The sequence below is a fragment of the Eubalaena glacialis genome, chromosome 9, assembly GCF_028564815.1.
Source record: "Eubalaena glacialis isolate mEubGla1 chromosome 9, mEubGla1.1.hap2.+ XY, whole genome shotgun sequence".
NCBI classification, from domain to species: Eukaryota; Metazoa; Chordata; class Mammalia; order Artiodactyla; family Balaenidae; genus Eubalaena; species Eubalaena glacialis.
In genome coordinates this window covers 17482313-17509411 of record NC_083724.1, presented here as the reverse complement: position 1 = coordinate 17509411, position 27099 = coordinate 17482313, and the positions used below count along the sequence as shown (strand labels likewise).

At 42.7% G+C, this 27099-nt stretch overlaps 1 long non-coding RNA gene across 1 annotated transcript; it reads left to right on the top strand.

Annotated features, from left to right (window-relative positions):
* Positions 1–1748: 1748 nt before the first annotated feature.
* On the top strand, positions 1749–22538 carry LOC133097178 (uncharacterized). Its single transcript, XR_009701998.1, has 3 exons — positions 1749–1906; positions 4001–4073; positions 22521–22538. It is a non-coding gene; the product is annotated as an uncharacterized LOC133097178 (long non-coding RNA).
* Positions 22539–27099: the final 4561 nt, after the last annotated feature.

Below are 27099 nucleotides of genomic sequence, written 5' to 3'. Positions count from 1 at the left end.
ATGTCCATCGACAGATGAATGGGTAAAGAAGATGTGGTACATATATACAATGGAATATTACTCAGCCATAAAAAGGAACAAAATAATGCCATTTGCATCAACATGGATGCAACTAGAGATTATCATACTAAGTGAAGTAAAGTCAGAAAGAAAAACAAATACCATATGATATCACTTATATGTGGAATCTAAAATATGGCACAAATGAGCCTATCTACAAAATAGAAATAGACTCACAGACATAGAGATCAGACGTGTGGTTGCCAAGGAAGAGGGGAGGGAGAGGGATGGACTGGGAGTTTGGGGTTAGTAGATGCAAACTATTACATTCAGAATGGATAAACAACAAGGTCCTACTATATGGCACAGGGAACTATATCCAGTCTCCTGGGATAAACCACAATGGAAAAGAATATTTAAAAAAGAATGTATATATGTCTAAAAAAAAGGGCAAAAGCCAGACTCTGTCCATTTGTAATGGAGCAGAATTCTGATGCAGGGGACACTGAACTTCCTGTGAGAGTAGAAACCAAGATCTGGTTCAGGCTCTTCATTTACTTGTGTGATTGTGGGCAAGTCATTCAAGTGCCTTGAGGCTCAGATTTCAATACATAAAATGGGGGTGATACTATCTTCTTTGCAGACCTCACTGGCTATAATGACAATAGTGATAATAATAACCAATAGTTATCTTCAATTGAGCAATCATTTTGTGCAAGGGCCTTATATATACTATCTCATTTACTTTGTCACATCAATGAATTAGGAAGATACTAACTATTTCCAATTTATAGATGAGGAGACTGACACTTGGAGTCATTCTGTAATGTGCCCAAGGTCACCTGTTAATGAATGACAGCTCTGAGGTTAGGATGTAAGTCTACTTCACTCCATAACTAAGACAAGTAAGCACTGTACTATGTCAAGAGCACTCTCTTCCCACAAAAATGCATAAAGCCTTCTATTTCATCGTCATAATTTTGATTGGTATTGACCAAAGAGAATTATTACTATTGTTACTTATCAATATTACTATTACAGCCATAAGAACCTGTGAAAAAGTAAATTAAAGATACACATGATGCCTCTCGGGCTGCAGGACATCTGGATGCTCAGAGCCTGAGGCCAATGCCGCCAGGACCGCAGGGGGAGAAGGGTTTTATCTTTTAATAAAGCTGTTGGACTAATTTGAAAAAAAAAATACACATGATGAAAGATTTTTAACAATGGACAAATCAGGTCCACTAGATCATGCCTTTCCTGTAAACAACATGCTTAGGTTGCTGTATCATTTTTCTAGTCAGTCTGACTTCCTGATGGAAATCACAGACCTGCGACTGAACACAGAGGTTATGGGGAAATTCCAAAAGCTAAGGACTTTCCAGACGGCTGGAATAAGGTCACACGCTCTGGGTTTCCTTATGGAGCTCACAGAGTTTTCAACTCATAGTGAAACCTGTGAAATAAATGGCTGATCAAAAGGAATCAAATATATTGAGCATCATGTGAGCTTATCTGATTGCTGCCACTACCAGTTTCCTCACTTGGACAAAGAGGAAATGGGTGCCCAGAGAGGATGAGTAACTTGTCTATGGTCACACAGCTTCTATGCATTAATCACAAAAATAACTAATATTTGCTAAGCTTTTGGTACATGCCTGGGACTGTTCCAATCTGTATATTAATTCATTTAATTGTTAAAATTAAATGGGCACATATTATTAATAGCTTTGCCATTTTTCAGATGAAGAAACTGAGGTCCAAAGGTGAATTGTCCAGTTGGAAGGAAGAAAATTAGGATGTGAACCCAAGTTGGCCTGATTTCCAGGGCTGCATTCTTTCCACCAAGTAGCAGCTATTCCTCCAGGGGTATTCAGAGGACTGATTGGAGAAAAATTCAGACAAGGTCAGTACCTCCCACGCCATCTAGAAATTGAAAGTTTATAAGGCAGTGTCTGCTACTCTCTTTGATTTTTACAGAAATAGAGATGATACCTCCCTGTGACAGTGCTAAGTGACAGTTCTGAGTGTAAATGTGCTTTTGGCACAAATTGTCCTGTCCTAATAGTCTTGATTATAATTATAAAATAATGGGTTTCTGAAAGGCTGCAAGCAGTTCTGGGAATGGCAATAAGGGTTTAGAAACGACATGTTGTTTATGCGAGAAGTGTTTTGTTGAAAATTAAACCCACGTTTAGGAGAAAGGATGGTGATGTATGCTCTTAAGAAACCATCTCACTATGTAATTAAATCAAAATCAGTCAGTTGCCAATCTGAGCTCTTGTCTCACACTAACAACACCCCATCTCCCATGAGCCAAGCAAGACAGGACTGACCTGAAATAACCCAGCCTGGTTTTTATCCACTGCTCCCTAGGACATCGTGCCTCCATCTTTCCAGGGCCCCGCTGCGAGATGCGGTTGCATGGCCCACCTTCTTTCTGGGACTCAGTCTTATCTTCTTCTTTAGATTCTTTCTTGGTGGTCTTCCCATCTCCACAAAAGAGGAATGAATACTGTTCCTGTTTAAGGAAATCCCTGGGAGGCATTATTTGGAAAGAGGAAGTTTAAAATAAGGGATTATATGAAAAAGTTTCAGAGGCTCTGAACTTCTCACAAAATCTCCAGACAAGCTGTCTTTGACTTTATTTCTTAGATGGGTAACAGAAGTCTCTCTCCAAAGGTTAGACAATCCTTCTCTGTTCCAAGATACTAAAGTTAGATTAAGCTACTTAATCCAACATGTTTTCTTAGGTCTCTAGGTCTCTCTCTCTTTCTCATCTGTTCTCTCTTCTTCTAGCCTCTTCCCTCACCCTTCATTTGTACTCAGTCTGTTTTCACCAAGGACTTCTGGCAGCTTACAATTGAGATCCTTTCAATAGAACTATTAAAAGTGGGAATAATATATCAAGATGATAAAGCTTACCAACTCTGACTTTTAAAAAAGTGCTTGGCTTAAGAATCACTTGAGGTCTTTAATTATATATTTCTATCTATTTTTCTAGCCTTGTTTATCATCCTTATTGCTGGAAATTCTGATTTAGTATCAGAGGTTGAGCCTAAGGAATCTGTATTTTAAAGTATTCCCCAAGTGATTTTAATGCACTGAAAGATCTGAGAATCACAGTTACAATAGAAAATGGAGGATAATACCCTACGTTTAATATGATTACTGGTTTTGTCCTTGAGATTTATTGCTAAGATTCATAACAACCAAGGCAAGATCAACAGAATGAAATATGTGATCCTTCTTGTTAAACACCCCTTACTGGTCAGAAAATGTCTCTTTCTTTCACACGGTTACATTTGCTTCTTCTCAATCCCACCAGACCAGACTCACTGGGAGATTAGCCTGGCCTGTTTGATTTTGAGTTTACAATATCCATTTAGACATTGTGACCTAGGCAAGTTTTTAGTTCTCCTAGTTCCTCCTAGTGTGTTGCCAATTTCCTTTCTTCATGCTCCGGGATAGTTGAGACCTAGCATAAACTTATACCAGAAAAACGTCATGGTCTGCCCTGAACTCTCTGAGGCATCTGCTGCCTATTTTATTTTTCTGATTTTCCATTGCAAAATAAATCAAAATAAAACTTGTCAGCTCCACTTTTGCAAACTGACTATTCAGCTTGCCATTGACTCTCAAGATTCCAAAAATGGTTTTCTCTGGGAAACACCAGGATCTCCTGGGCAAGAACGTGCTGGGTCATTATCAATCTTCCCAGGATCCTCTTTTTGGTATTGTTAAGGGCAGGTATAGCAGTGGGCATTGAAGGTTGATATTCAATAGATTTGACCTTTAAACTTGAGACCCTGAATCTCTGGAAGAGTCTACTGCTCTCCAGAGGGAAATACTTGCTGTAAAAACTTCTACCTTGCAAGGAGCAGTTTTGAAATTGTGGCAGGAGATAAATCTCTGACTGTTCAGCTCACTGCCGGGTCCTGCTGAGTCCTTTCTACACATCACCTTTGATTGGATTGGCTGTGGTCTGTGTCTCGTCCAGGTCTGAGAACCGAGCACCACAAGGAGCAGGGAACGTTTTTGCCGGTTACTGGAACACTAGCTGCTGAGATCAGGTAAGTGAGCAGAGGTAGTCGATGCATAGTTCAAAACTCCTCTCTGGACTCGAGTTTCTTGCCTGTAAAATGGGATACTTGGGCTGGATCACCATTTTCCAAAGTGTGGTATGTTGATAAAAAAGATGGTTTTATGTGGCAAACCGATGAGTATATTACCTTCAATGATTATGTATATATTTTCATGGTTATTTTCTATTCGTAATAAGGTTTGTGAATAGTAAGGAATATGATCCATTAAAATATATATGTAAGTTTATAATGTGGGCCTTTCTAGGAAAAATAAAACAGAGAACAAAATGAATAATACAAGAGATATGCAGATGTGGGGAGAAGTTGAAAGTGCCATGAAAAAATTGTCTATTGGAAAGCAATGAACCAAACAGCCGCTGAGGGTCAGGCCAGCTCTCTGACATCCTAGCATGTTCACCTCTCCAGGACTATTTCCTTATCTATAAAATGCAGGGGTTGGAGTAAATGTCCTTTCCAGCAATTCCATTCTATGATTAGAGGTGTAACTCTATCACGCAGATGGTCCAGCATCCTTAACATGTGGTTCTAGCATTTTAAAACTCCTGATACTATACGAAATTGGGAAACACTAATCAAGCAGTTTTATTCATGCATTTATAATTTTTACCACTCTCCCTCATTTATGGAAAAGATTCAGCTATTAATCTAGGTGAGGGCTAGAGAAAGACTATGGAAGCAGGGGTTAAGACAATGGGATGGTGAATTGCCTCCACCACTATCTGCTTAACAAACACTTGCTGATCTCTTTGTCCCTTGGTCTCTGTTTCTTTGTCTGGGGAGTGATGGTTTATGGAGTCACTTCTATGACAGATATGAGAAGCAAATGAAACAGAAGATTCAAGACATTTTAGGGAAGTGCTATTACATGGGAGTGGTTAGTATCATTCTGGACGGAAAACTCCTTGAAAGAAGGGTTCCTCTTCTGTCCAACTGTATAATCCCCAAAATACCTCCCAGCTTGCCTACACATTTAAAAATCTTTTAAATTAATCCACGTCACCTTTATAAGATTCTTCTAAATTTTAGCAATGTGTATACTTGACTATTTTGAATTATCTTAAGGAGAAAACTACAGTTTGTCTAAATCCAAGCCCTTTCTTATACTATAATGCTTGCAATTATCCTTTCCTTTCCCATACTTGACATTTAAAGTGATATCTCACAGGCTCCTAAACAGTTAGCTATGGAGGCACTGCCTGACCCCTCGTGCCTCTCACCATCTGCAAATTCTTGCCAGTTAAGAGTAAACACTCTGCATAAATTTCACAATTGGCGATTGGTAATTGCAGAGACCTCTGGTTCCTCATTCCTTCCTGCTCTCTTTCTTAAAATGTCATGTGTGATTATCCCTTCTATCACTGTGGGGCTGCTATTATCCCTCAACCATATGCCACTGCAAACAGCCACCAAAGATGTACTCAGTGGCCAGGCTGCCAGACCTCCCAGGCACTTCCCTTCTCAAGCAGTGAGGTCAAGCAGTTCCCTTCCTGAGCCATGGCATCTGCCTTTAAATAATTATTTTTCCTTTGCCTGATGCAGACCCCTGTCTTTGCTCTTCACTCTTTTCTGGCTCTCGAAACAGTTTTGAAGAAGACTCATCCAATTATCTGGGGTTCAATTCTGGTGTCATTCTAGCCTGTCTAAATGTCACCGCAATCTTCCTTCCTTTGCACCTTCTTATTGGGTGCTAAGCTGATTCTTACCTGGGAAGTCGTGTCTCCCTCTCTGCCCTGAACTGACAATATTCCACCTTCCTTACTTTTTGATGTTCTTTCTCCCTTTGCTCTTCTCCTTCCCTTCTTTCTGTGATCTCCATTAACTGCTTCTGCAGGTGACAGTGCCGACTGCATTCCCCCAAAGAATGTGCCTTTTCTTCTTCTAAAAGAAAGAAAGGAATGCCAGCTTGGGAATCAGACAGATCTCTGCTCTGATGCTAAGTCTTACAGTATCTGTCTTGTCTGTCCCAGCGGTAAAATGAGGATACTAATACGTGCCTCTCAGATTTGTTGGCAGTTTAATTAAAGTAAAGCTCTCGCTCTCCTTTTTCTCCTTGAAAGTTTTCTTTTTTTACTCATCCTTCCATCTAACATTCATGGAGAAGATACATTGTTGTTAGCACAGTGCAAGACACATGAGGGTGCAGGAATAAATAACAAAGACATGCTCTCAACACTGAGAAGTTCAGATTCAATTTGGTGGGGCAGATGTGTCAATAGATAATTCACACACACACACACACACACACACACAAACTGTTATGCCAACATGGGAGCCGGGTTGTTCTGCCTAGAAGCAGTCGAGGAAGGCTTTACAGAAGAGGTGCTATTTGAGCGGGAAATTTTAAAAGAATAGCTCTGCAGGTGGAGCATGGTGGAAGATGAGGGAGGGGAATTCTTAGACAAAAGAATAGCATGAATGCAAAGCTTAAATCTGGGAAACAGCAGGTAGAAGAACACAGCTATAGCACAAAGAGGTGGAAAGTATATAGTAGAAATAGTTAATTGTGTAGATGCCAAGAGTTAACTGGCATCAGTAGACTCTGGCAAGGTCATTTAATCAGTCTCAGTTGGCTCATCCTTCAGTTAAGGATAATGTATTAAATGAGTTAATACAAGCAAAGAGCAAGGCTCTTAACAATCACTCAAAAATACTAACTTCTGGTATGTGCTTTTGTTAAGAGGCAGGGAGGATACAATCAGATTGAAAGCCCTGGTAATTTAGCATTAAATCCACTGGATTGTGGTTCCTGGAATTTAGGAGGCCCAAGTTCTCATCCTGATGTTGCTATACACTTGCTGTGTGACACTGGTGAAGTTATAATTTAGACTTGAGGTAATGTGACTTGTTATTTGGTTTGCTTTAAATACTTTCCGGGAATTGCCATGACCTCACCCTCCCTTTCAGGAAACAAAAAAACATATTGGTATGTTACAACATCAGGAGTGGAGAATCACCGTTGTAAAGGGAATGTGTCACTGGCTATAAAATTGTTGTCAGTTGTATAACAGAGTTACATAATTTCCCCTTCCCCTATTTTTATGACAAAGAGTCAAAGATTCATGACATGGCAGTTTTGCTTCTCTTGAGTAGACACTCCAGTTGAAAAGAATACATCACCTAGGAATTAGCAGCTTATAGAGCCAGACACCAGAGAACATCCACTGAATGTAAAGTTTTATACCAGATGGTGAAAGGGTACCAAGAGAAGAGACAGCTGCCTCCTGTCCTCAAGGAGATGCCAGTTGAGTGGTAGAGACAGAATGTGAAACACCAGAAAAAGAAATCTTCCAAAGAACTCTGTATGAGTACAGCAGCCTCAGGCCTAGGCTCCCCTGTCTCTCTCTGCTGGCCTCCTGTTCTGCCTAATGTCGCAGAAACAGTGAGAGGCATGGCCTAGATTTGAGTCAGATCTGCTTGATCCCACTGAACGATGCTGACTGTGTGTGAAGGAGAAACCACTGGAGTAGTGGGGTAGTAGCAGTCATACAATGATATGAATGCTACCCCTACTGATGATAATACAAAAGGGCAGGGATGGAGTAAAAAGGGTGGGGAAACACGCGAGGGATTAACTGGAGTGGTTCCACTTTAATCTGTTTTATATTCAGGGCTCTGGTTAAGGGTTTTAGCCTTATTTTCTCTCCCTTCCTCCTTCCTTCCTTCCTTCCTTCCTCCCTCCTTCCTTTCCTCTCTCTTTTTTTCTTTCCTTCCTTTCTTTCTTCCTTCCTTCCTCCCTCCCTCCCTTTCTCTTTCTCTCTCTTTCTCTTTCTTTCCTTCCTTCCTTTCTTTCTTTCTTCCTTCCTTCCTCCCTCCCTCCCTTCTTTCCTTTCTCTCTTTTTCTTTCTTTCTTTCTCTCTTCTAAAGCTTTTGCTCAACTCTCTATCCAGTGCAGAAATTCCTTCCACTACCAGAAAACAATAAGAATAAAAACCACACTAATTTTAAAAAGTTATTAATTCCACTTATACTAACAAAGCAGTCTTTGAGCAGTTACCATGTGCCAGGCCCTATGCTGGGCATTTTACGTGAATCACCCCATTCAATGTTCCCAAAAACCCCTGAGGTAGGTGTCCTCATCATCCCCATTGTGCAGAGGGGAAACTGAGGCTTAGGGAGGTTGAACGGATTCTTCCAAATCATGTAGCTAGTGAACTGCAGTTAGTAAGGCTGGAACCCATGTGTGCCTGATCACCAAGACTGGGTGGGCTCTCAAATCCCGTCCTCAAATATCTATTATTCATGATTGTTCAGACTATGCTCAAAATGCCAGCGATGGGGCTAATTTTTCCCCCAAGTGCCTCATTTCATTGTTTGACACATCTGTTGACAGATATATAAATAGAAATATTTAAATTGAGCCCAAATCCACCTCCCTATGCATGAGAGTTGGTCCATCATTTTCACCTGTGATACGGAAAAAGCGCTGAGAGTTGCTGCTTTACAGGCACTGGTGTATAAAATAAAGTGTTGTCCAGAAGGGCAGTTGGAGCCAGACCTTGCCCTTTGCTCAGCAGGAGCTCCTGGCTGGCCTGGAGCAGAAAGCCTTTGCCCTGGGGCAGAGACAGCATTCCAGAAGAAGTCTCCTGCAGAGATTTTCTCTTTTTCTGGCTTGGCTCTTTGACTTTCTCCAAGACACTGACTGAGGTCTCTGGGAGGTAGGAGATGCTAAATGATCACACACAGAGGTTCCCTCCTCTGCCACCTCCATGAGGAATGTCATTTGTCCATGTTGTTCACCAGTTTCTCTCCAGTACACTGGGGTACCTAATGTAATGTGTTCACATGAAACAGGGTGATGCATGTAAGACACTCAGCAGTGCCCAGCACATGGTTCCTGAACAGTTGCCCATGTCGTCAGCTTCAGTAACTAGCTGCTGAGCAAACGCTGAATGGGGCATCGGGAAGCAGTCGTATATAGTTCTTACAGGCATGGAAACTGGAGGAGGCAACTGAGAATCCCTATCTGGTGGCCTTCATGTCCCCCATAGACTGGAGAGCAGAATAGATATAATTCCAGAATTCCGTGCCTACTCATTTAAAATCCTTGACTGAGCTAACATTACTGGCCAGGCCCTGAAGGGGAGTGGTGTAAAAACCCAAACAAAGCATGACCTCCACACTCAGGAGGGTCAAGGTCTAGCAGAGTAGACAGGGAAGCATAGCATGATGGCACATTCCTAAAAGTGTACACAAAGTGCTGTGGGTCATCAGGCAGCCAACTGATAACTAGGGCTTACCTTTGTGGATAACTTCCGCTATGCCTGGCATTCTTCAAAAGCTTGATGTGAATTTACTCATTTACTTCTCACTCAAATCCCATTATACAAATAGGAGACTAAACCACAGAGCAGCTAACAACTCTGCCCTAGATTATTACAAATCCAGAGGTCACAGAAATGTGATTTGAACTAGTCTGCATCTAGAGTGTAGTTCTTACCATGCCTCTATCTACCACTCGGAGATAGAACAGAATAGAATACAATTTAGAAAACATTTTCTGAATGCCTGCCATGGCTCTGTTCCAGCTAGGGATGAGAACAATGAACAAAAGCACTATTCTTAATCTGTTCGAGTTGCTGATTTAGTGGAGAGAGAGACAGATGTGAACTTGTGGGTTACACTGTAGTGTGATATACATGAGGCAAAGATTAGTGATTAACAACGGGAGGTTTAATGACAGACAGACCTAAATCTACCAAGTGGAAGCTGTGTGACCTGGCCAGGTTATTGAACTCCTCTGTTCTTAAGTTTCATCGCCTTGCCTGGTAAAATGAGGATAATGCAGATACTTGCCTCAGAGAATTACAATGGGATAAAATAAATTGAGATGATGACTAGAAAGTAATTGGTACACTGTCACATAGTAAGTCCTCAGTAAGTGATACGTATTATTATAATTATTTTCAATGATAAAAATATGGGTGAGATAAAGAAGAGAGAAACCTGGAAAGGAGGCAGGGGACCAGATCTGAAGGACCTGAAATTGCTTAAGGTATTGGGAAATGGCGAAACTCTACTAAGAAGAAATAAGATCAGAAATAATCTTTAGTTCTGTCACTCAGGGGATGGTATGGCAGATGGACTGAAAGGAAAAAGATGGGAACCAAAAGACCAGTCAGTAGAACATGAAGGCCATAACCTCAACTGCTTTGATGAATGTCAGAGAGATTCCTGATCTCGTTACAGAAGAAACTGAAAGTTCAGGAGCCCTCGAATCCTTGGCCCCTTTGAGTTCCATCTCATAAAGCACAGGGTTGGGGGGACCTTCAGGGCCAGAAATACAGTCTGTTCTTTTGGGGAGGAGGTAGCAGCAGTGATGTCTCCTGTGGTCTGACCCAACAACATGGGCCCTACTCATTCATCTCGATAGCTGAGCGTGAGATATATATAGAGCCGTGGTGACAACAGGCAGACGGTAATTTAATTCGAGCAAAGGCACCAAGTGGAAGAGACAGGAGGCCCTTCTGAATGCAGATGTAACATGACCGACTTTATTTATTATTATTTTTGTATCCCGTCGCAAAGACTCAGTCTTGTCATGTCTCCCGTTGCATTTGGCCAAACACCAGAGGGAAAAGAGACACAATCTAGGCCAGTGGTTATGAAAGGAAAGAAAATTTTCTGAAAAAAAGAAAAAATATATATACAGGCCTCTTAGTCCCTTGGAGGGTTGGAAAGAGAAAGGTAGGATTATCGGTAATCCCCACGTTATCATTTACTTCTTATGAGCTCACATGTCACTCTCTCTTAAATCCCCGAAACTTGCTGCAGAATACATTAGCCAGAGGACAGTGGGAAGGCCTGCTTAGAGTATAATAAGTACCGGTACAGGCTCGTGTGTGTGTGTGTGTGTGTGTGTGTGTGTGTGTGTGTGTGTGTGTGTTTCTGGGTTTTTTTTTTTTTTCCTTCCTCCTCTTTTTTATCTACGTGTTCTTCCTCTGCAAATGACTGCTTTGTCACCTTTTCCTTTTTTGTCTTTAATCATATGCCTCAAGGCTCCTGAGATTTAGAGATAGGCCAGCCTGGGTCTGATTTTACCACTTCATGCATGTGTGACCTTGAGACAGTCATGGCGCCTTCCTTACGCTCAATTTGTTTCCATGTAAGGTGAGGATAAAGGATGCTTACCTTCTCAGGTTCGGGTGGGATGGATTGAGGTAATAGAGGTAGAATGAGGCCATGTGATAGAGGTTCTATAAACACTAGATCCCCACTAGTGACTGCATGGCCCCACTGCTCTCATGGCCTGAAAATCCTCCCACCATCCTGTGCCATGGGCTTCTCTGTGTTTGCAAAGCCCATGCAGGGGAGACTTCTTGCCTCCAGGATTCTCCCCTTCAATGCATCCACTACACCACCCCATGATTGACAGATCTAAAGCTCATTTCTGATCTTGCCCCTTCCTACAATAAGGAGCCTCACCATTTCCCAACACCCAATTTCCATCTCCTCAAAGCCTTTCTATCTTTCAAGGTCCAGCTAAAACTCCATTTCTTCTAGGAAGCCTTCTCTGATCAGAGCATCTACCTGTATTTGTAGATACATTGAACTCCAGTAGAATTTCTGGCCTATAAGGCTCCTTTGGATATTTCCCAAGTACTCCCAAGATTCCAGGCTCTGTGCTGACTTATACTCTACAAAGACTCTGCTTGACGCTGGAAGATAAAGCTAAGGTGATGGATAGACGTGATCGGGGAACAGAGAGACATGGATTCAGCACAAGCGAGCGTTCTCATGGGAACCAAACCAACCAATATTGGAATGAGCTTCCCCGCAAGCAGTGACTTCCCAAACAGTGCTCAGCCTTAATTGTCATTGGCCCCAAATACTGGTGCAGGGGCTAGTGCAAGAGAAACATCCAGAGGTGAGGCTGAGGCTGCAGTTGGACATGAAATAACTTTAGCTTTAGTTACAGATGCAGAGCTGAGATGTAGTTCAGTGGTCACCAACCCTGGCTGATCACCAAAATCTCCTTGGGAGAGGGTGCTTTGGAAAAGAGAGAAATTCATAGACCCCCAACACCTAATGAGACTTTTCTGAGTTAGGGACAGGAACTGTATATTTTGTAAAGCCACCTGGGTGATTCTGATAATCCATCAGATTAGAGAAGCACTGATAGAATCTATCCATCCACCTCACAACACAGGAAGGAAACTGTTAACTTCATAGTGCATTTTCAGTCTTCTCTTCCTCTAAGAGGGGTTGAAGCATCGCCTATATGTTGGGGTCAAATATTCCCACATTTAAAGGATTCAATTTAGCTATTACACTAGAATGATCAGAAAAAAAAAAAGCATCATTTCCTCCAACTCTTACTGTGTCTATTTTTGCTTGCACATACATTGTACCAATTTTCCAGGCCCAGTTTCTGGTTCAGCAACATCCTGGAAGCCAGCATTTAGTGAGTGATCTCTGCATCCCAAGCACTGTGCAAATTTCTTGACCTGCGTTGCTTCACAGACTCCTATTGACTTCCTCCAAGAAGCATTGTCATTATCCTCATTTTACAGATGAAATTGCAACAGAGAAGTTAATTAACTGGCCTAAGATCCCATGGCTAATAAGGGGCCAAGCCAGAATGTAAACTCTGAGGCATTTATTCCAGAAGGTACTCTCATAAATATCACTACTACGCTTCAGAATGTTAATATATGTCTGAATATCATTTGTCCGATTCCAATTTTAAACGTGTAACTTCATAGGTCATACTTAACCACTTCCCAATGCCTTGCTTTTCCCTAAGACAGTCAAAATCTTCTTCCAAATAAATCTGTTTTACTGTTTCAAGAAAACCACCTTGTTTCTACAAGTATATTTGTGTGTGTGTGTGTGTGTGTGTGTGTGTTTTGGGGAAAGGCACATTCATTTAAAAAAAAAAACATTATGTTTGTCCTTCCCTATTATATAACTGAGATCATACCTCTTCCCACTCAGGTGGGGACTATTCATTGGTGTGCTGATGAATGTTTAACAATGAGCTCTATGGGGACAGGGGTGGGAATAGAAAGCCTTGATACTGTTCGCTCGCTGATTTCTGTGGTGTAAATATTCCCACCATGGCTAATTTCAAGATACCAATATGAAGTCACTAAGCATGCAATTGAGAAGAGATGCTTACAATCAGCTTTCGGTAGCCAAATGATCAGAAATGGTAGCATTTTTTCCTCTAACCTTTAAAATACTTATTTATTCTTGCTCACTCACAAATCACATTATTTTCCCAGGTCCAATTTCTGGCTAAGTAAAATCATAGAAACCAATATTTATGGAGTGATCTCTCTGTTCCAGGGAGTATGCAAATCACTTGATATAGTTTAACGTTACCATTGGTTTTATTTTATCAGAGTATGTGAACTAGATTATGATGCTCTTCTCTGCTGACCAGTGTATAACCCACCAATCCTGATGGAGGCAGGTTGAAATATGGGGAAAGGAGTGTCTCTGGACATAGGTGCACCACAATTCTAGAATCCAAGTCCTAGCTCTAGTACTACTAGAGGTATGATCTCAGTCAAGACATGTAACCTCTACTGGATCTGGAATATATGGCTAAACATCTGACAACATAGGGCTGTTAGGAGAATTAAATGATAGACCATATGTAAAATACTGGGCACATTACAAATGATCAATAAATGTTAGCTACCGACTCTTGCTCCTTTCATGAATCATTTATATTTTCTCAATCCACATTTCCTCCTTTATTATGCTCAATTTATCTCCACTGTTCTTCACTCACAGCCCACATGCTTTGTTTCCTCTTGGTATTACATGTCCCCTACTCTGAGTTGTGATTTCTCTGTATCTGTGCAATTCTATTTTCATCCTTCAAGACATCCTTTCTAAGCCTCTTAGCTTTTCCCCTTTGTGTTACTCCTTTTTTTTCCTCGGGCTGTAACTTCCTCAAGTCATGTATTTCTCCTTCTACTGGGATGTGCACTCCATCACCGTGGGACTCTTAGTCTCCACTCTTTGCTTTTTCTCTATTAACTTCTCACAAAACCCCTATTTCTCTTCTGTGGATTTCACACAAAGCCTTCTTTACTGATGTGCGTTCTGTTTGGTTCTCTATGCAAGAGCAGTCTTCGCGGTGTTCTTTATTTCTTGCATCTTGTACATCTCTTGTTCCTGCCTACATTTCCTTCAACCCTCAAGGGCTTCCACTGCCTCAACTTGAAATCCATTGTCCTTACTTTTCCCATTTCTTCCCCAAAGACCATCGAATTCTTGTTCCATCAGCCCACTATTTGTCTCTCCCTTCCATTTTTCCTGAAACTCCTGTAGCTGGGTAGTTTTCCTTTTCATAATGCAATAGACCAGGGGCAGTTTGCATTGATATATCTGTTTGTGCCATAAAGGTAACACTCGTTTTGGGGGCTGAGTAGCTGGGTTCTCATCACAAACTTGTGGGGGGAAATGCTTCTGTTTCTACACTGAAATCTCTTTAATAAATCCCTGCACAGCATGACAGTTTACGTCATGAAAAGAACATAAACATGGACCAATCCAGTTGTAGATTCAACGTGTCGCAGCTGTGTGCTTCTAAGAAAAGGCATTCACCTCCCTAGGGCCCACTCTCCCCATCAATAAAATGGGGGAGCAGCACAGTGTAGGGTCTAAGAATGAGGCTTTGGAGATTGACACATCAATGCCCAATTACTGGTTCATCTTACAAGCTATGCAATCTTAGGTCACCCACTTCCTCATGTTGGCAAGCACTTCTTCATCTATGAAATAGGTAAATCTTAGAATTGAAGGGAGGATTCAGTAAGATCATGTGCATTAAATACTTAACCCATTGTCTTTGCCATCATAGGCACTCAGTCCTGGGATGTATTGTTACCAGAATATTTCTACCTTTCTCAGAAGTGACAGCCCCTCATGCATGTCTGATTTTGTTTTTACTGTTCCTTCCACCTGGAATGTTCTTTCACTTCACCCTGAAAAGTGTCTTCCATGACTCTTTTTTTTTCTTGCATCTTTTGCAAAGCCTTCTCCAACCACCGCATTGCTCTAGATAGAACCAGTCATTCTCCACTGAGTTTACTCAAACTCTCAGAGGAGTTTGTCCATGCCGTTTGTAGGTCTAATCACCTTATTCTGCAGCTGTCAGTTTACTTACAGGTATACCTTTTACACATTTTTCTAGACCTTGAATTTCTAGAAAGCTACACTATGTCTTTTTTTCTTGGTTTCTCAGCACCAGACACAATGCCTAACAAATAGTAGGTGCTCAATATATATTTATAAATAACTAGGAAGATGGATGTGGACAAATGGTATGCATTCACTCTAAGTTTGTGATGTATGAATGAATGAAGACAAAGACCCAATATCTAGAATCGGCCGTAAGGCAAGGGCATATGCACAGGACATCCAGGCTTCAACTCTAGTGTGTAAGACCACGTCAGACTCAGACCAACAGGTTGAATGCCTTGTTACTGAGGCCTTGAGCTGATTGGGTCTTTTTCGTATTTCTATAGAACAGACACAAGGCTTGTTCCCAAGTGTGCAGTAGGTTGGAACATGGGAATGGGGTTAAATGGTCTCAGCCTAAAAGATAAGAGCAATTCAGAAAAGGAAGACAAGCAAGTCAGCAGAGTAATCTGGTTTATTTGGCCCTCTCAAGTAGTAATTCGCAGACAATTTGGAGTTTTGACACCCTATCATCTTTCATTTCATTTCCTTATAGTTGTACTTATTTTCTCATACTTACACTTATGAAAATAACACAGGGGAAAAAACTAAACTATAATGGGATTTAGTGAAACGAAAGTGAACTAAAATTACAATGCCACCCATCCCCCATTCTATGCTGACACTTTTATGAATAAGACCAACTTCTTCCTGACTGTGATGTATCAGACATTCACTACATGGGTTGTGTTGCTGGGAGCATGATTTAATCTATGGAACACAACAGTTCAGCTATTCATTTAATAAGCATTTACATAATACCAGGTATGATGTCGGCATCATGTGACCTATCAAGAATAATAATAATAGAAAAAGTGATGGCTTGGAAGACAGCCCTGAAAGAGAAGTCAAGAACTTAGAATTTAAGTGTGTGACTCCACCCCTTGTGAGCTCTGTAATCCAAGACAAGTCACAGGGGCTCCTGAGTCTCAGTTTTTGCATCTCAGAAATAGGCATGATAAGAATTGCCTCCTCTCTAATTGCCTCTCATAGAGTTACTGAAAAGATCAAGTGAAGTAGTAGTATTTTAAAGAGCTTTGAAAAGTGAAAAATGTTAAGAAGTTACAAGAATGGGGCTTCCCTGGTGGCGCAGTGGTTGAGAATCTGCCTGCCAACGCAGGGGACACAGGTTCGAGCCCTGGTCTGGGAAGATCCCACATGCCGAGGAGCAACTAGGCCCGTGAGCCACAACTACTGAGCCTGCGCGTCTGGAGCCTGTGCTCCGCAACAAGAGAGGCCGCGATAGTGAGAAGGCCGCGCACCGCAATGAAGAGTGGCCCCCGCTTGCCACAACTAGAGAAAGCCCTCGCACAGAAACGAAGACCCAACACAGCCAAAAATAAAAAAAAAAAAAATAAATAAATAAATAAATTAAAAAAAAAAAGAAGTTACAAAGAATGGCATTAAGGTTTTTTGTTTTTTTGTTTTTTTTTTAATTGGTGTAAACCAAATGTGAGACTCAGAAATGGAAGCTGATAATGTGAACTCTATGAGGATCCTCCCAGTTCTGACTCTGGAACAAATTACCTGTGTGACTGTAGTCAGCTCACCTCCCCTGTCTACCTCAATCTCCTTACCTTATAACATGAGGTGGCCAGACCAGATGAGATCTAAAGGCTCTTCTAGCTCTGACAGTGTTCTGTCATTCCATGAAAATGACTGAACTTGGTGGTAAGTTATGTTTATAACCCTACCGACCTGGGCAGGAAAGACGGCAGGACAAGACTGCATTCTTTAGGCCTAGGAACACCATGGGTAGATGGAAGACTCGGGAAGGCAGAGATGTCCTAAACTGAACATCAGAAGAGGCCAGTATGACCTCTGGGGCCCTAGGCATATCACAGGTTCCTTCCTTCATTTAAAAAAAAAAAAAGTATATTTTATGACTGTATTGTTACAAAGATGAACATAATCGAAGGTAAGTTATATATATATTTTTCTTTTAAGTAAAAAGTTTTAAGTAAAACTTTTAGTAGCCCCATAAAATTGTCATGGACCCTAAGCACTAGTTCTACTGTGTCTAATGGATAAGTCAGCCCTGCTAGGCTCTCCTAGAAGTTGTGGCACATTTTACTCAAAGAACATGGAGCCTGACAGTCGACTGACGCTTGCCTCCCTTCTAGAGCAGTGTTTCTCAACTTTGGCACTATTGGCATTTGTACCATGTAATTCTTTGCTGTGGGGGGCTGGCCCATTGGAGGATGTTTAAGGGCATCCCTGGCCTCTATCCACTAGATGCTAGTAGTATATTTGCCCTGGTTGTGACAACTAAAAATGTCCCCAGACATTGCCAAATGTCCCCTTGGAGGCAAAAATCTTCCCTGGTTGAGAAACGCTGTTCTAGAATATTCTGTCTAGATGATGTTCTACCTTCTGCTGAGAGCTCTTTGTCTTCTCAGGCAATGCCTTTCCATATCACTCTTGGTGAAAGATGAAGTTCTGACATGGACCTGTAATGCTCTCTCTGATCTTGCCCCTAGAAATTCTCTAACTTCGCTTCCTACTGTTCTTCGCGTCACCCACATTGGCTTCAGCTTCAGTGTCCTCTGTGCTGTGTCTTGGACCTGCCAGACACACTGCCTTTGAGATGGTTCTTCCCTCTGCATGGAACATGCTCCCCCAGACGTCCCCTTGGTTAACTCTCTTACCCTCTTCACTTCCTTATTTAAATATCACCTTCTCAATGACACTTATCTTAAAGTATTACTTTAAAAGCCACCCTTTTAAAAGTTACAACCTTGTTCCCTGGTATTCCTATCCCCCGCTTCTCTGCCTCTGTACCTCTCTGTCTCTGTCTCTCTATAAGTACATTTTTTTTTCCCATAACTTATACCTTCTAACATACTATGTAATTTATATTACTTAATTATTCACTATATTTATGATTTATTTCCCTTCTCCCCCAGCTAAAATACAAACTCTATGAGGACAGGAATCTTTGTTCTGTCTGTGTTGTTCATCCCAAAGCTGCTACATATTATGTGTTTGATAAATATGCACTGGCTTGAATTGGGAAAAAAATATGAATAGAAGTAGCGCCCTCTGTCTCTGAACAGGCCCGGTAGGGACTTCTTCTTTTGACCCCAAATCCTCATCTCTGTGCCCTCCATGCTGCGTGACCATTCCTTCTACGGTGCACTTTTGTGTCTCTTCCTGAAGTGCTCCCATTCTCCCTGACCACGTTTCTAGATTCTGTTTGTGCCCCTCTGTTCCCCTTTGTCCCTGAGCTGCCTGGAGCAGCAGAGGGGAAACATGCATGCCTGGGTTTTGAAACAGCAGATTCTTCACTTGTTATAGTCATTCTATCCATGAAAAGGAATGATTCAAAAGAGACTTAGAAAAGCAAGACCAGTCTTCGCGTTGGGAATTATTTACCACTGGAGCTGCTGAATAGAAGGGCCAAGCTGTGTGGTTATTATGTCCTCCTCTCAAAGCCGGCTGCGGAGAGGCGGCCAAGGAGCCATTGCAACTAGGGCTGGCATGCGGGGACACCAGGAGCCCACATCTTTCCAGAGAGACAGCCCTCGCTGACCCAGTTTCAGCACAACATCGCCTGACACAGCACTGCAATCCGCAACTTTAATAACTTGGTGACATACAAAGCAGTTTTGATGTAAAGTGGAGCTGACAGAGCAGCAGAGGGAAGGCTCTGCTTCTCGCTGAGCTGCGTGGGGAATCCACTCAAGGTGACTGCAACCTTCGCAGCCCAGCCAGCAGTCCGAGCCTGCTCTTGCAAACAAGGAAGGCAGGTTTCTTTAGCAGGATGGCAGACACAGGGGTAGCAGAGAGTGAGTGGAACCAACATAGAAGGACGGGTTGATACAGTCTGTCTCTTCTGCTTTGATACATGTCCCTCACGTTCCTGCTCTTCATCATCCCTGCCGCCCCTGCCTTCATCCTGGCCTCCATCACCTGGGCTACTGTAACAGTTGCATAATATTCTTAAAGCTTGTCCCCTCCATCCATCTTGTTCACAACTGATAGAATGATCTTCAAAAAGCATATCAATGGTCATGTCACTTTCCACATCAAACCCCTCCATGGCTCCTCATTCTTGTAGGAAAATTAATGTCAAACATTAATGCCAAACACAGTGCTCTGTGCTCGGTCTGTGAGCTACATTTTTAGCGCCTTCCGCTCAGTCCTGCATATTTTGCATCATTTTTTGCCACCACCACCTCCATCACCTTAAACTCCAGTTTTCTCTTTGTATCTTATTGACCATACACCATACTTCTCATTCCCTAATGTCCTGATATATAAGTGGTCATTCGTGTCCACTTGGATGCTTCCTGTGATGGAGGACTCATTACCTCACGTGACAGCCTTTTCTAATACTGAACAGCTGTAAAGCTTCATCTTTCCTTATGAAACACAAACTCTGTTTCATAACTTTCATTTGTTGCCTCCCGCCCCATGTCTGCTCTCTGGATCCCATAGAATAGGTTCTGTCCCAGGACTCCCTTCTGAGAATGGAACTCAGTGAATCATATCTTTTCAACTTCTTATCTGTGCTAAAGTTCCAGGGTCCTTTACCCACTTTTCATAGGCTAAGGTTCCTGCCATCCCAACCCCCTCCATCTTGCCTTTCTGCACCTTCCTCATATATTCAACATTCCCCTTAGAATCAACAGGGGGAAATAGTACAATGTGCATTTAAAGATAACAGTCACAATTAGCAACCATAATAATAACAGTTGAAACTGTTCTTGGCATATGGAAATGGATGTTTTGACCTAGGTTGTGCAATAATTTTAATTATTTGTTCTAATATTCATTCATTCGCCACATATATTCCTATTGAGCAATGAGGGTTCACAATGCAAAGCACAGTCCCTCTGCTCCAGTGCTTCACGGTCTGGAGAGCAGGGGCGGGATAAGCGTGGTAACCGTGTAAGCAGAGATCACAACTGAATATAATTAGAGCTATGATAGGGACTATGCCAGCATTGAAAAGAGGCCCCCAGCCCAGTACGGGCGTCACTGAAATGAGGCAAAGGGGTAGAGAAAAGCAATGTAGAGAAACTGCTGTTTGCACTGAGGTTGGGAGGATAATAGATGTTAGCTGGATGAAAGGAGTGGGCAAGGACATTACACGTGGTGTGAACAGCAAGAGGAGAGGCACAGAGATAAGACAGCATGAAGTATTCAGTGACCTCAAAGGCTCTTATGATTCCTTACCAGGGCTGTGTATATTCAGAGGTTGATTCCTGGGTCCAGACTACAGTTCAAATGTAGTTCCAGAACAGAGAGATTACTGGGGCTTAAAATTGTCAGGACAATCTCTCTGGAGGTGGAGGGTCCTGAGGTGGGCCCAGAAGTAAAAACACATTATGGATAGCAGAGAGGAGGGGAGATGGACATCCATATGCAAATATGTCTGCACACATACATCTGCTTCATATGCATTGAAACCTTAGATTGACTTTCACTTGCCTTCCACTTTGGTTCCCATGGTAACCCTGGCCACTTATTTTTCTTTTAACCTCCTTTTCATTGTTTCAGGATGAGGTGAGCTGCGTGAGGGTTAATCAGTCAGGGGAAGACAGGAGATTTTGAAGCAATTATTTGGATTTTTTTTTTTAAGAAAACCGCCAACTTTGCAATTTAATGCAAACTGTCTCTGGTATATTTGCCCTGAAGGACGCTGTAGGGAGAAACAGGAGCCAGAATCCATTTCGTCCCCTCCTCCCTGACTTCTATTATTACTACACACTTACTGCTAATACAGCATCTAAACTTGCAATCTCGGTAACTATGGCAATAAAATGGGTGAGATTCCCTTCCATTATGACTTGAATTGTTAGGACTTTGCAAAGAGCATGTGCGTCTGCACAGGGGAGGGGGAAGATGCACTCTGGGGAAAACAGTTATTTCAACTTCCTGTGGGGAGCTGTAGACCATCGTCTACCTGTCCACATTCACATGGAGAATTATCACCACACCTGTGTCACAGGACGCAGACACCGTACCTGGGAGTTACAGAGTACATCTACAGCTTGCAAACCACCCCTTGTGTACAGCCTGTAGAGCCAGGAGGCCAGGGCTGCACTGAACTTAAAAGACATGGCAGGGAAGAGGCAAGGGAGGAGGATCTATTCTCAGAGAGTTGGGCCATGAAGCCTAACAGAAGCACATCGGTGGGAACAGGGCCCAGGACTTTCAACAGCCATCCCATTGCGATGATCCAATATCCACAAGAGTTCACTGGGAATGGGCTTATGCACCCCAGCTCCTCTGCCTCCTGATCACCGGATGGTCTTAATCTCTGATTTGCCCTTTGCCTTGACTATGTATTGTGATATTTACATTTGCCATTTCCTGGCTTTGGGTGTGCCCCAGGAACAGCCCTTAGAGTTCTGGGCACCCTTCATCCACTTTTCCAGCCTCTGCTTCCTCCCTGCCTTTGTTGGCCTGTCTTGGTACTGATTGCTTAGCTTCACGGCTCACAGACTTCCTTCCTTGACCAGCTATTCTCAACTCACAATGCCATCCCCTCCATGCCCTTCAAGGAGAGGTTCTGGGAATTTGGGATGTTTGGAAGGGAGAGAAGAATGCTCAGCACTCCTAGCCGAGGATCATTGTCTTCTAATCTCCAAGGAGGCAGGAGATTTTAATTATTCAGGACACTCCTGAAGGGAAAAACTAGAAACAGTGAGTGGAATTTATAAAGTGGCAGATTTCTCTTGCAGATCTCATTCTAGGTCACTCAATACACTTTCTGCCACAAGCAGCTGTGATGTGATGGAGAGGACTGGACCAGGGGTGTAGGCTTCTGGATTTAGGTCTTTAATTGCTTTAATTGTGATAGTCAGGCCCAACAGTCTTATCCTCCCTTCTGCTGGAACAAAGTGACTCTATGACTTTGGGAAATGTAAAGTTTGGCAACAGCTGGCCTTGCTTCTCTTGGCAAGTTGTGCGACCTTGGGAAAACCAAGTCCCCTTTTCTGGACCTTATTTTCCCACCTGTGCCATGTGCGTAGTAATCCTCTCCAGCTCCAGAGACCACCAATTCAGCCTTTTCTGCTCTGCTCCCAAGGAACTGGCACATCTGTTTTTTGGATCCATTACTTTGCAAACTTTTAAGGGATTTTCTCCCCTTTAGGTCCCTAGAAAATTGCTGCAGTTCTTTCTTTGGAAAGAACATTAGCCAAGCCCTGTGCTAAGCAAATGCATTCAGCTTCTCCCTGTCTGATTTCTCTTTTTCTCATTTGTCAGCAAAGGAGAAATCTCCCAGCTATTAATCAAACTCCTGGCTGTGGATAGCGTTAATTGCAGAAACCATTGCTGGATGAGGGATGCTCAACTTTTCCAAAGAAAGCTGGCTGCCTAGTGCAGAAGAGAAACAATTAATTACCTGCTCCTCCTGTCCCCAACAGAGATGCAGATGAACTAACAACATTGCTGCTGGCACCGAATCCTCTCTTCCCAATGTGGAGGAAAGCTAATGCTAACTCAGACAGCATTCGTGAAAGTTGAATGCCGAAACAGAAGATTAGCTATAAGGCTCTGGTGGGACCCAGGTTTGTCTCTCTGGCATCTTTACTTTAAGATGCATACTGACAAGCTCGACCTTATTGAGGAGAGTGATTGGGGATGTTGACATGCCTGAAAATCATATTCTCTGAGGAAGGATCAGAGAATTCAGAGATGTTGAATTCAGAGAAAAACATTAAGGTGGAGGGAAGGAACGGGTGCAATAAAAATAAAAGTCAGGATAAAAGGGAAAAGACTTATTTTGTGTATTCCAATGGACAGATTAGAATTGTGGGTGGAATTTACAGTTTCACAGAAGAAAAAATTCTTGGGACTTGGAACTGTGTGCCTATGGAAAGGGATTCCCCCAAATGTAGTCAGTCTCTTGTCTCTGGAGGTTTTCAAGAACCACTGAGGATGTTGTGAGGCAATCTTTGTATTGGATGGGAGGTTAATTAAAATCATCTTGGATAGGTAGCTGCCCCTCTTTAGGGTCTTGCTTTACTAATATCTTTGGCTTACTTCAAAGTTTTCAGTGTTAGAGACAACATAGGAATAGGTGGGGGTGGGGAGAGCAGTGAGAGCTCATGTTGGAATACTTATTTTTTTTTAAATCTTCAATTGCCACAGGGATATGATAGATATGACACTCTCTTTGGAACTTGGAACTAGGAACTAGGTGTTTTTTTTTTTTTTTTTCTGCATCCCCAATACTTAGCAGATGCTCCGCACAGAGACAGTATTTGAGACATGCTTGAAAAGCTTTTGATTGAGTCAAATTTAAACTTGCACTTCTGGTATGAGTTCTGGGAGGCAATATTACACAGTTTTGAAGAGAATAAACCTGAATTACACTGACCTGAGTCTACAGCTTGGTTCCTTATTTCCTAGGTGAGTGAACCCGGGCAGGTGGCAAAAACTCTCAGAGCCTCAGTTTCCTCATCTATAGAATAGAGATACATTCACATACTTCATGGCACTGCCATGAAGACTTAATGGGCTTATAAGGGCAAAATGCTTACAACAGCTTGACAAAAAGTAGCAGATATTTATTCAGCACTTGAAACATACCAAGCACTCTTCTATGAATTTTGCACATACTATTTACTTTAAGATTCATAATACCTCTGTTGTTGAATATGATACTAAGGAACAGAGAGGTTAAATGATGTGCCCAGGGTCACACAGTGAGGAGACAGCAGCACAAGGATTCTGAGCCAACATTCTTGATCCCTATTAGCCTCTGCTTCATAAGCATTGACCATCATTTTTGTGTTATTATCACTCCCACCTTTCTCCCAGTAAAGGCTAGTTTCCATTTTTCCCTTTCCTTTCTATCTCTCCTACATGTATGTGTACATACTACTCTATTGCACAATGAATTTCCAGAGCACTGAGACTTTGTTTGATTTCTTATTACTTCTTCCAGAGGTCCCGCATGGCCTTTGCACTTGATAGATGCTGTTTACATGTTAGGTATCTTCATTGAGGCTTCAATCTCTTTAGAGTACTGGATTGGAATCCTACTTTAGCCAACTTGCTCCTTTCTCTTCTTTTATTTCATTTGTTTATTTATTTATCTATTTCATTATTTATTTGCAGTCAGAATAACATGTTGAAAAACAGAGGGGCTGTGTTTGAATCCAAGCCTCTGGCATTACAGGCCTTGTTAACCTAACCTTTCTGAGCTTTGGTCCCTGGTCTGTGATGGAAGCAAAGTAAAACCTACGTTTGAAGACTGGTCAGTGACAGTGGGAATGTGACTAACAGGAGAGCCTTCTTTGGGGGTGGAAAATTTTCACATTTACTTGCTAATCTGCAAAACTACCAAAGAGGAAATATGTGGTTTAAGCTAAAAAGCCACTGCAATTCTTGTCCGTGACTTCCCCTCTTAGTCCCCCTGGATTGGGTTTGCCTTAATTCCTAGTAAGCTCAAAGCTTCCGTCTTTCACTTAAGTCTCTCTCACTGTAGCTAGAATGTAGTGAGTCAGGTATGGGGGTGGGTGCGGGCTGCTCTTAATGCCTTCATGGTTTTCTTTTCAGTTGCTTAAACTACTTTTTAAATTACCTTTTATTTTTTTTTACTTTATTCGAAGTGTTTTTCAGGGTTTTTTGGGTTTTTTAAAATTATTTTTTCAAATCTTGCTGTTCTTTCTTCTCTTGTGTCTATCAGGCTTTCTCAACAGCTTCAAATGGAAAACTTTGAAGTAAGTGAGCTTTTAAAGAACTGAAAACTCAGCCCGATGCCCCGAAGTCCCGTGGGCAGCCTTGCCACTGTAACCACTCTGGGTGGAACTCATTAGTGCAGGCTGTTCTCACCAGCGCCACGCAGGTCGGCCACGCCAGGGCTGCCTGGCTTTGAGCCCTCCCGGCGCCCCGGCAGGGATGCGCAGGCATGCGCGAGGCTGCGGGGACCCGCGAGCTCGCAGGGTCGAGGCGGCCCGCGGGGGTCGAGGCGGCCCGCGGGGCCCCGGCTGGCGCGGAGCCTATTGTGCAGCCGGCGCCAATGAGCAAATTACATCTGAACCGCCTTTCAAGTCGACGGCCGCTTTCAAAATGGGGCTTTGAAAGGCTGCGCTCCCCTGGCTCTGCACTGGAGAACGGAACTCGGCTTTGCAGGGAGGCCAGGCCGGCTCACACGTGCCTGCCTCTGCAGCGCTCGCCTGCGTTTATAGCGAGAATAAAAGGAAGACTTTGGTGGGTGTTCGTGTGCACGGTTTCCATCCCTTTATTTACACAGGAAACGTTCCGACTCCTGGAGTTCTCACTGGCCACTGGGGGATGAATGGGCTGTTTGAAGTGAGAGCATTGAAAGTTTTCCTTTAGGAAACATAATTTTTTTCTCTCTGGCTCTCTCTCAAAACTCAGTGATGTCATTTTACTTAGGGTACTGGGGATTGGGAAGGGGGAAAAACACGCAGATACATGTAGAGATAGGATGGTTCAGAAAGGGAGGGTCGCTGCCATGCAACCCCCTTTTTCCTTGCTTTTGCCTCAGGCCTCGTGGCCCCTAGTTGAATGAGCAGTCTTTCCACACTATAGCGGAGGGGGTAGGGAATTCAGTGGTGAGAATGCAGGCTCTGCAACCCTCCAGATGGGTCTGAATTTTCTGCAGTCACTTAACTTTGAGAAGATGCCTGACACACAGCAGCCATCCAGCCTTTCCCCTCAGCACCAGAAAGTGGTCCTTTGCCCTTGCACCTTGGGCTTCTGCTCACTCCTGTTTATGCAGGTTCTTTCCAGCACAAAGGTTGAGATTTTAACACTGCAGAAGGTCTCCAGTGCTTTCCTTTGCACCAGCACTTACTGTGGCACCCTTCCTTAGCATAACTGCCTTAATATTCTTATGGGTACTTTTATAAACCCAATTTGTTCCAAGTCATCCCTGTCTACATGGGACCCAATTCTTGGTTTTAGGAGCATGGCTCCACCCCTAGGACATCCAAAGCCATTTAGGAGATCATACTGGGTTAAAAAGGAAATGTAAGTACTCTGCTCCAGGACACTCCTTGGTTTGCAAGAACAATTTCTTACTCAGGGTTTCATAGGAAGTTTATCAGTGAATCAGTATAAGCCCGGAAGAGCATACTGAAATAAACTTTCTCAGAAAAGGAATAAAGATTCAAGGAAACAGTCCTCAAGGGTGGTCTCATTATCCCCTTCTTACAAGAAAGTGGGATTTAAGGATCTCTATGAATTCCCAAGGCAACACAGAAAGTGGTGAAGCCAGAACACAACAAATGTAGGCTTTCTGACTCTTTCTTTCCGCACCTGGTGAATTGTCATCCTCCTCACTCCCACCCCTCTTCCTCTCTCTTCCTGGGTGGAACTCTATCTCCTAATTCCTTACCTCAAACTTTTTGTGCCCTGAAGCCTTATCAGGCTGTGACAGGCGGTCCTGGGCAGACAGCCCACTCAGTATCCTGTGAATAGTAGTTTCCGTCCTCACCCACAAGCTATGCTGTGTACCAAAGTCGTCTTCCCTTTAGCAGGGAGAAACTGTTCAGTATAGATGCTCCTGGGCTCTGTGTTTCAAAAAGACCCAGCACATGTCTTTGTGTCTCGCCCAGCCCAGCACAGAAAGGCTACACTGTGTTTGAAAGCCTTACAAGCAGAACGTTAATTGATGCATAAAAGCCTCTGTCTTTGATCTTCCCAGGACCTGTGGTTCTCCCGTGATCTGAGTCCTGTTCCTGAGGACACAGGTTGGAGTGAAGCCTGCAGTGAGACTTGTGCCAAAGGCACCAAGCAGGATGTCATAGCCGCTCCCCTCTCCCTTCTTTCCACCACCACTGAAAGCTCTGCCTGTGTATATTGAGCT